We start from the raw sequence: 8171 nt of genomic DNA, 5'->3' as shown, positions 1-8171 counted from the left end.
TGTCTTTTTTATAAACGTGAGATCATACAATATTTGTCCTCTTGGGATTGACTTATTTCACTCAGCATAATGTCTTCCAGATTCATGCACATTATGAGACTCATCATTATTCTTTATGGTAGTGTAGTATTCCATTGTATGTACCACATTTTGTTTATCCAGTCACCAGCTGATGGGCACTTAGGTTGTTTCCATCTTTCTGTTATTGTGAATAGTGCTACGATGAACATAGGTGTGCTGACACCAACCTTTGCCATTTAAGGTCTATCCCAAGTTCCCTTCATATTGCCTGAATCATAAGTCTGGCTGTGCTTAGTTAGTATAGGCTCTACTTTTAAAGGTCCTATGTAGGAACCCCACTTTTCCAACATTCCAGGAGCCCCAATTTATCATGGGGGTGTGCTGAGTCCACATTCCCTCAGGACCAAGAGTTAGGCAAGGTACAGATAGGTCTAGGATACTTCTTGGGTGGTGAGTGAGTGTGACTAGGATACACACATACAGTGCCCTGAAATTGCTTCTATAAAGTATTATTGGGCGTTAGGGCAGGCAAAGTCCAAAAAGCTCCTGGTAAAACTAGCTTTCTTCTCAGGTCTTTGCAAAATATCAGGCATTGAGGTCAGTTTTAGGTAGAAAGAGCCTCTTTATTATTTCTATGTTTTAAAAAATTATAAACCACATAAATAATGGCTTCTCAATTATTTATTTAGGTCCTGCCATCCACTCTGAGTTAGGAAGAACTGAGATGATTATTCTCACTATAGGAATAAGAAAACAGATCAAAGATCAGGGAAGTTAAGTGTCATGCCAAAGTTACAAGCTGAAATCAGTTTGTAACATGTATGGAAAATAAAACTCTTAATAAATGACCTTGGTCTGGTTAGGCTGGAACTCTTGCCCTTTCAGGTCACAGTCAGGATGGGCATTAGTTGCAGTTTATATGTAATAATTAGACTCTTTCTTAGGAGACACAGCAGGACAGAGGCTAGGGGTAAGGAAAAGCACAGCAAAGACTAAGGCACAAGGAAGCCCTACCTGAAGTGCTCACAACCCTGAGAGCAAGGCATGAGCTTGGGAGGCATGAATTAGTGCCACTAAACGGGGATACGGCATGGGCTGCAGGAAACCCTAGGGAAAGGATCCCTGGGATAGGGGCACCCCCTTGAGTCAACTACTAAAGAAGAGGCCTGAGCCTATCATGAGCCCCTGAGGACTCTTCTGAAGTGCAGCAGTTTCTGCTTCCAAATCCTTTTGAGAGAAGAGCTGAGATATATGAGGATAAAGCCAGCTGCTTTCTTCCCAGCTCCCTCCTTCTCAAACTTCTCTCACTGTAGGTGGAAAGCTGTGCTGGAGTTGCAAGAAGCTAGTGGAAAGGACCAAGAATTGTACTTCAGACTGAGGCCTTTGACCAGAGCTGGAACTGCAGAAAACCAGGAAATAGGTGACAGGTGTGGTGAGGGAGAAACGACGAGGGCACTCTCAATAACCTCCCACACCCTGTCCTGTGCCTAGATATCAGCCCCACCCTCTTGCCCCCAATGCAATTTCCTTCTTGCCTGTATTATGGCTTTTCAATGGAAGGAGAAGTCTTGACAGTCCCATCCAAATGTTTTATCTACAAATTCCGTCCCTCCTCCTATCACAGAGGATGCTTGCCTCATTTTTATGCCAAACAATGTGAGCCATCTCCAAGAAGTCTTAGCTGGATCCTATCACTTCTCACCTCCTATCATGGCTCCTCCCAGCCCCCACAAGAATCCCCATCCCGTTTAGGAAGTTGCTACAGTATTCAGGAAAGAGATAATGAGGCCTGTACGAGGAAGATGACAAGGTAAGGTAGGAGATACATTTCTTAGTGATCCTTCTGCCACATGCCACATCCTTGAAGCACCTTAGGTGAGTGACCATCTTCCCTTATCTGGGTATTAATTTCCCAAATCTATCATTTTTTTTTTTTTTTTATCATTTTCATATCCTCTTAGGATAAACGTGTAGGCTACCAAAGAGCTGCAAGTGTTAACTGAGTACTTTCTGTGAATGGGGCCTGCTTTTAAACACTTTTGGGAGAGACAAAAAAACAGAATACAAATCCTGTCGTCAAGTGTGAGCGTCTTGGCTCTGGAAACAGAATATGGGTACTGGACAATGACTCCTAAACATTGGACTAAACATTTACTGCAGAGAAGTTTCTTGGGTTCTATTGATAAGAGGAAGAAGAATGGCTCTATTCACTCTCTTACTCTGAGATTCTGATTCCGGGAGCAGAAGATCTTGCATGAACTTCAAAGGAAATAAAGCTTACAGACTGATGGACTCTTTGTGCTTATGTGGGAAGAATTAGAACAGATAATTTTTTCTTTGTGTGAGGTTGGGTTGGCAGGTCACAGGATACTTAGTGATGTTCAGAAGAAGCATGCAGGAAGTTGGTGGACATGGAGATTCAGAGATAGAGTGAAACATGTTTCGATTTATGGAAAACGCATATTCAGGATGTTAAAGGTGAAACAGATATGTGGGATCATTTCACAGTGATTAATAGAGCTCCTGTCATCTACCAGGTGCTGTTCTAAGTACTGGAGATATAACAGTTAAAAAAAAAAAAAGCCCCTACTGTCATAGAGTTGGTTGCTATACATCGACTTCTCATTCTTGGAAAAAATTGACAAGTATTAGTAAGACTTGGCAAAAATACTTTCCAATGAGAAGAAGATTTTATTCTGATGCAAGTAACCAAGGCTTGTGGGGAGTTTCTTAGAACTTCCACCCTGGATACATTTTGAATTAGGAGCTAACCAACCAGTCTAAGTCCATATCAGATGGGTGGAAGGGAGGGTCTTCTGCAAAAAGTCTTAAGGTTTATTTTTCAGTAGTCTGGTAGTTGGTGAAATGTTCAACACCTAGTGTATATGCTAGAAGCTGGGGATATAGAAGTGAATAAAGCACAATCCCTTTACTTCAAGTCCCTTCATTTCAAAATATTGTGGGCATTTGTGGGAAGGAATAGATATTGGAGAACAAAAGGGTGACTCTATACTCTTGTTAGGTGGTTTTTGTAGCAGTAACAGATGAGAGAAGATGGTGTCAGTTTGATGACTAAGGTGTGACTGACCCAAGCCATGCTCTCTCCAATAGCCTCATATACATGAAAAAGTTGCATAACTGAAAAGGAATATAGAAGAAGAATTGATGCATTTTGACTGCGGTGTTGGCAAAGAATATTAAGTATAGTGTGGACTGCCAAATGAATGAACAAGTCAGTCTTAGAAGAAATACAACCAGAACGTTTCTTGGGAGCAAGAATGGTGAGATTTTGACAGACTTACTTTGGATACATCGTCAGGAAAAACCAACAGCTAGAAAAGGACATCATCTTTTGTAAAGTAGGGGCCCACAAAAATGAGGGGCATCCTCAGTGAGGTAGATTGACACAATAGCTTCAACAACGGGCTCAAACATACCAACAATCATGAAGATGGTACAGGACTGGGCAATGTTTCATTCTGTTACACAAAACGTTATTGTGAGTTGGAGCCAATTCGATGGCAACTAATAACAGCAACAACAAAAAAGAGAATAGAGTCTGGAAAAAACTGGTAAACTCAATGTTGAAGGATTAGACAGAAGAAAAGAAAAAAAATGAACAAGAGAAGAGGGAAAGATTAAAATATTGTTAAGAAAAAGGGTATTTGGTGTGGAAGCCAGAGGTCAGTATTGCTGAAGAGGTGAGAGAGTTCTCCTGTGATGAAAATTAAGGAGTTGAGAGATGTGTGGAGGAAGAGTCACATGAACAGAAAAATCAACATGAATATTAATGAAGAATCAAAAAAAGAAGCTCCTCATTTTCTCAGTAAGCTGGCAGCAGGGTTGTATTTAGTGAGATTTGTGGGTGTGGAAAGGACCTGGAAGGTATATTCTAGAGCACTGCTCTCCAAAAGAACTTTCTGCTATGATGGAATTATAATGTACCTACATTGTCTAATATGGTAGCCACCAGTCACTTACAGTAATTGAGCACTTAAGAAGTGTATTCTGTGAGTGAGAAACCAAGTTTTTAATTTTATTTAATTTTAATAAATACACATTTAAACTTAAATAGCCACATGTGGCTCATGGGAATTGTATCAGACAACATAGTTCTAGAGAAACTATAGAGGTTGTATGATTAATCGAGAATGGCAGGCACTCAAATCTGAGATTTCAGAACAGAAATGATTGGGAGTTTGGTTTGATTGGCATGTAGGATGGTGCCAGTGTATGTTTGACAGAAATATAGTAAACATATTTTTACTTCTTTTATCGCGGTATTCCTGACATCACTAAGAACACAAAAAATACTACCTCTTCTCCATTTCTTTCTGAATGCTGTCTTGTAGTATGAATCCTATTGAGTATTCTATTTATTCAATGAGACTACAAGTTCCTTGAGTGCAGGAAACATGAACTATGTTTCTCCATGTCTATGAGGACTCCTAACTTATTTTAAATAGGGTTTAGGAATGCAAAAAAAGAGCTAATCCACCCAGGTGGGATATCAGAGCTTGAATTCTCTAATTTTATGTGCCTAGAAGGTGTACATAGAAGGTGAAGGAAGCCTGTGAAAATCAACAAGGAGAATTTCCAGAAGCCATGTCAGTCTCCAATACCACAGCAACCCATCCGGCTGCCTTCTTGTTGGTAGAGATTCCAGGTTTGGAGCACCTGCACAGCTGGATCTCCATTCCCTTCTGCTTTGCCTATACACTGGCTCTGCTGGGCAACTGCACCCTGCTCTTCATCATCTGAGGGGATGCAGCCCTCCATGAGCCCACGTACCTCTTCCTGGCCATGTCGGCAGCCATTGACCTGGTCCTGTCCTCTACAACACTGCCCAAAATGCTTGCCATATTCTGGTTCAGGGATAGGAAGATCAACTTCTATGCCTGCCTGGTTCAGATGTTCTTTCTTCACTCCTTCTCCATCATGGAGTCAGCAGTGCTGCTGGCCATGGCCTTTGATCGCTACGTGGCCATCTGCAAGCCCCTGCACTATACCACAGTGCTGACCAGGGACCTGATCACCAGGATTGGCATGGTTGCTGTAGCCCGAGCTGTGACACTAATGACCCCACTCCCTTTCCTGGTCAAACTCTTCCACTATTGCCGAGGCCCAGTGATTGCCCACTGCTACTGTGAACACATGGCTGTGGTAAGGCTGGCCTGTGGAGACACACGCTTCAACAATATCTATGGCATTGCTGTGGCCATGTTTATTGTGGTATTGGATCTGCTGTTTGTTATCCTATCTTACATCTTTATCTTTCGGGCAGTTTTACAGCTTGCTTCTAAGGAAGCTCGCAATAAGGTGTTTGGGACATGTGTCTCTCACATAGGTGCCATCCTGTCCGCCTATACACCTGTGGTCATCTCCTCAATCATGCACCGTGTGGCCCGCACAGCTGCTCCCCATGTCCACATACTGCTTGCTATCTCCTATTTGCTTTTCCCACCCATGGTCAACCCCATCATCTATGGTGTTAAGACCAAGCAGATTCGTGATCAGTTGCTCGGTCTATTCCAGAGAAAGGATGTGTAGATGGATAGCTGTTTTCTCACACCCATGTCCAGTACTATGTGGATGCTGGTTTGATGTAGATGAGAAAATCTAAAGTAGGAAAATAGCATAGTTTTCATGTTGGCAATTCTCAAATATGATAAGGAAAGAGGTCCCATTTCTCAAAGATCCACCAGTTAGGTCAGGCCTGGTTTGTCCCTTTCCTCTGGTCTGATAGTAAAGGTTTGACCTCCCAATTCTCATCGACTTCTTGAGTGATTAAGGAAGGCATAAAAATCGTCCAAAGTGATATACTCTGAGCAGGCATTGTCATCTAGGTGAAAAGACAGTGGAAATACTGGCTAAGATTGGCCCAATTGCATAGATTTTGGTGAGCTCTTCATCTAGGCTGTGAGTGAGGAATTCAACCCCAAATTCTGTAATCCAAAGGTCAACACTGAAATTACCTGTATATATTTTCTGAAAAGTGGCCTTCTGTCTCTGCCTGAACATAGCCACTGTTTGTTAACCTACCACCTCACAAGACTATTGGCTCTACAGTTAGAGTTTCACTTACAAGGAGACTTATTCCTTCTGTTAAGTCAGTTCCTTTTTTAATTTCCTTTCCTGGCTTTATCCATGCTCATGGCCAGTTTATTTATGGAACACTTAGCAAAGGAGCCCTCTGACATCCCTTTATATTAATGTATAAGATCACTGAACTAACTGTTTACATACATATGTATTGTGTCTCCAAAACTTCTCATAGTATCTAGAAAGAATAAATTTTTGAATGAGGAGGTAACTATCATCTTTGAGTTATAGGCTGGGAAGCACACTTCTCTCTTGAAATTGAGACTTTTGGAGATAAATAAGAAAATAAATAGTTACAATATGTAGTTGTGGTAGACTATATTATTGTTGGGGCTCTGGTGGCACAATGGTTAAGAGGTCGGCTGCTAACTGAAAGATTGGCAGTTTGAATCCACCAGCCACTCCTTGAAAGCCCTATGTGGTATTGGAATTGACTCAACGGCAATGGGTTTGGTTTTTGGTATATTATTTTTACAGATATTCTTTTGTTCTGGGAGGAGTATTTCCTATCCCCACTGATGTTAAACCAGGTCATGTCACTTGCTTTGGCCAACAGAATTTTAGTGGCCTTGAAATGTGTCATTGTGAACAGAAAATTTAAAATGTGATTGCATAGCTTGGCTCAGTTTCTCTTGGTCTTCTGCCACAAGAATTAGAATGTCCCACATCAGGGTTTCTCTTTCACTATGGACCCAGGATGGAGAAAAGACATGGAGCAGATGTGAATCTGATTCACAGCCTGGAGTATAGAACAGATGGCCCAAAGTGTTCATACAGCACAGGTAAGGCTTTGTTGTTGTTGTTGTAAATCACTGAGATTTTGGGGTTGTTTGCTTCACAGCATAACTCAGGGAAAGCCGATTGCTGGAGCTGTGAGCTCTATATTGCACTTCAACTTAATACAGTTCGAGGCTGTGTATTTGAAGGAAAATGAAGAAAATGCATTATTCCTTCTTCTAATCTATTCTACAAATGATACTGGATTTCCCTCATGTTTCTGCTTCTCTTTGTCTCCTTCTTATGCAAACGCTCATACCCGAGCATTCTTTTAGTTAGTTCTTTTTCACAGGTGCTTTCATATAACTCCTTCTTAAAGGCTTACTTACGCTACCATGTTCTTCTACTATTCATTTTATGACCATATTGTGCCCCTAGTAACAATTCTGAAGAAACTCGTCCAATTATAAGGAAGAGAGAACCTGGTAGGCTCTGTAAAAGCATCTCCAGACCTCGGTTGTTGTGTCACAGCTTGCAGCACAGGCCCTGTGAAAGGTGACGGGTTCAGTGAATGCCTGGACGGTTCCCGGGGACGTCAGTCCTCCTGCCAACCAGTTCACGGTGCTGGACGGCGAGGAAGAAAGTGGTACGGACAAAGGGCCTCTGACTTTGTGCCCTGAGGCCTAGCCACCCCTGCTTTTTTGCCTTTCCCTCTATGATTCCAGCTGACACCAAGAAGCTAAACTGGAGGAGATGCTGCTGTATTTTTAACCCATATAGAGACACAAAACTCTTGTCTGTTTTGCCTCAGCAGAGTTGGGATATTTTGTGTGACAGATTAGATTACTGTTTAAAAATTTCACTCTCTTCCCTCCCTACCTGGAGGTGGCTGCAGTATACTTTCTCACATACTGACTATGGGCTTGGCTAGGCGCCCCAGTTTGGCCAATGGGGTATTAGCAGATTTGGTGCAATCAGAGACTTGAAATTTGCTTATGCAGTTGGGCTTTGTCTTTTCTGACTCTACAATCACAATGAGAACAATGTGCCCTGCTTATCCCGCTTGTCCAAGGAGGGTGAGAGTCATGTGGTGCAGAGCTGCCTGGACGACTGGCAACTTGAAGCAGAGCCTCACAGCCAAGCCCAGCTTCAACCAGCCAATACTCAGCCAATCTGCAGATGCTGAAGTGAACCCAGCTGAGATCAGCAGTCATTTCAGGCAATCTCCAGATATATGAGAAATAAAGGCTTATTGTTGTGTGCCACTGAGGTTTTGTGGTTATTTGTTCCACAGTGATAACTGACTCTTACATTTAGAAGTTAATTATTAA

The 8171-nt window shown here is 42.0% G+C and overlaps 1 pseudogene; it reads left to right on the top strand.

Annotated features, from left to right (window-relative positions):
• The first annotated feature begins 4626 nt into the window (after positions 1-4626).
• LOC100661884 (olfactory receptor 52K1-like) lies at positions 4627-5571 on the top strand (annotated as a pseudogene).
• Positions 5572-8171: the final 2600 nt, after the last annotated feature.

The sequence above is a fragment of the Loxodonta africana genome, chromosome 7 (genome assembly GCF_030014295.1).
Source record: "Loxodonta africana isolate mLoxAfr1 chromosome 7, mLoxAfr1.hap2, whole genome shotgun sequence".
NCBI classification, from domain to species: domain Eukaryota; kingdom Metazoa; phylum Chordata; class Mammalia; order Proboscidea; family Elephantidae; genus Loxodonta; species Loxodonta africana.
The sequence above is the reverse complement of the archived record's forward strand: the minus strand, read 5'-3'. Positions and strand labels throughout refer to the sequence as shown.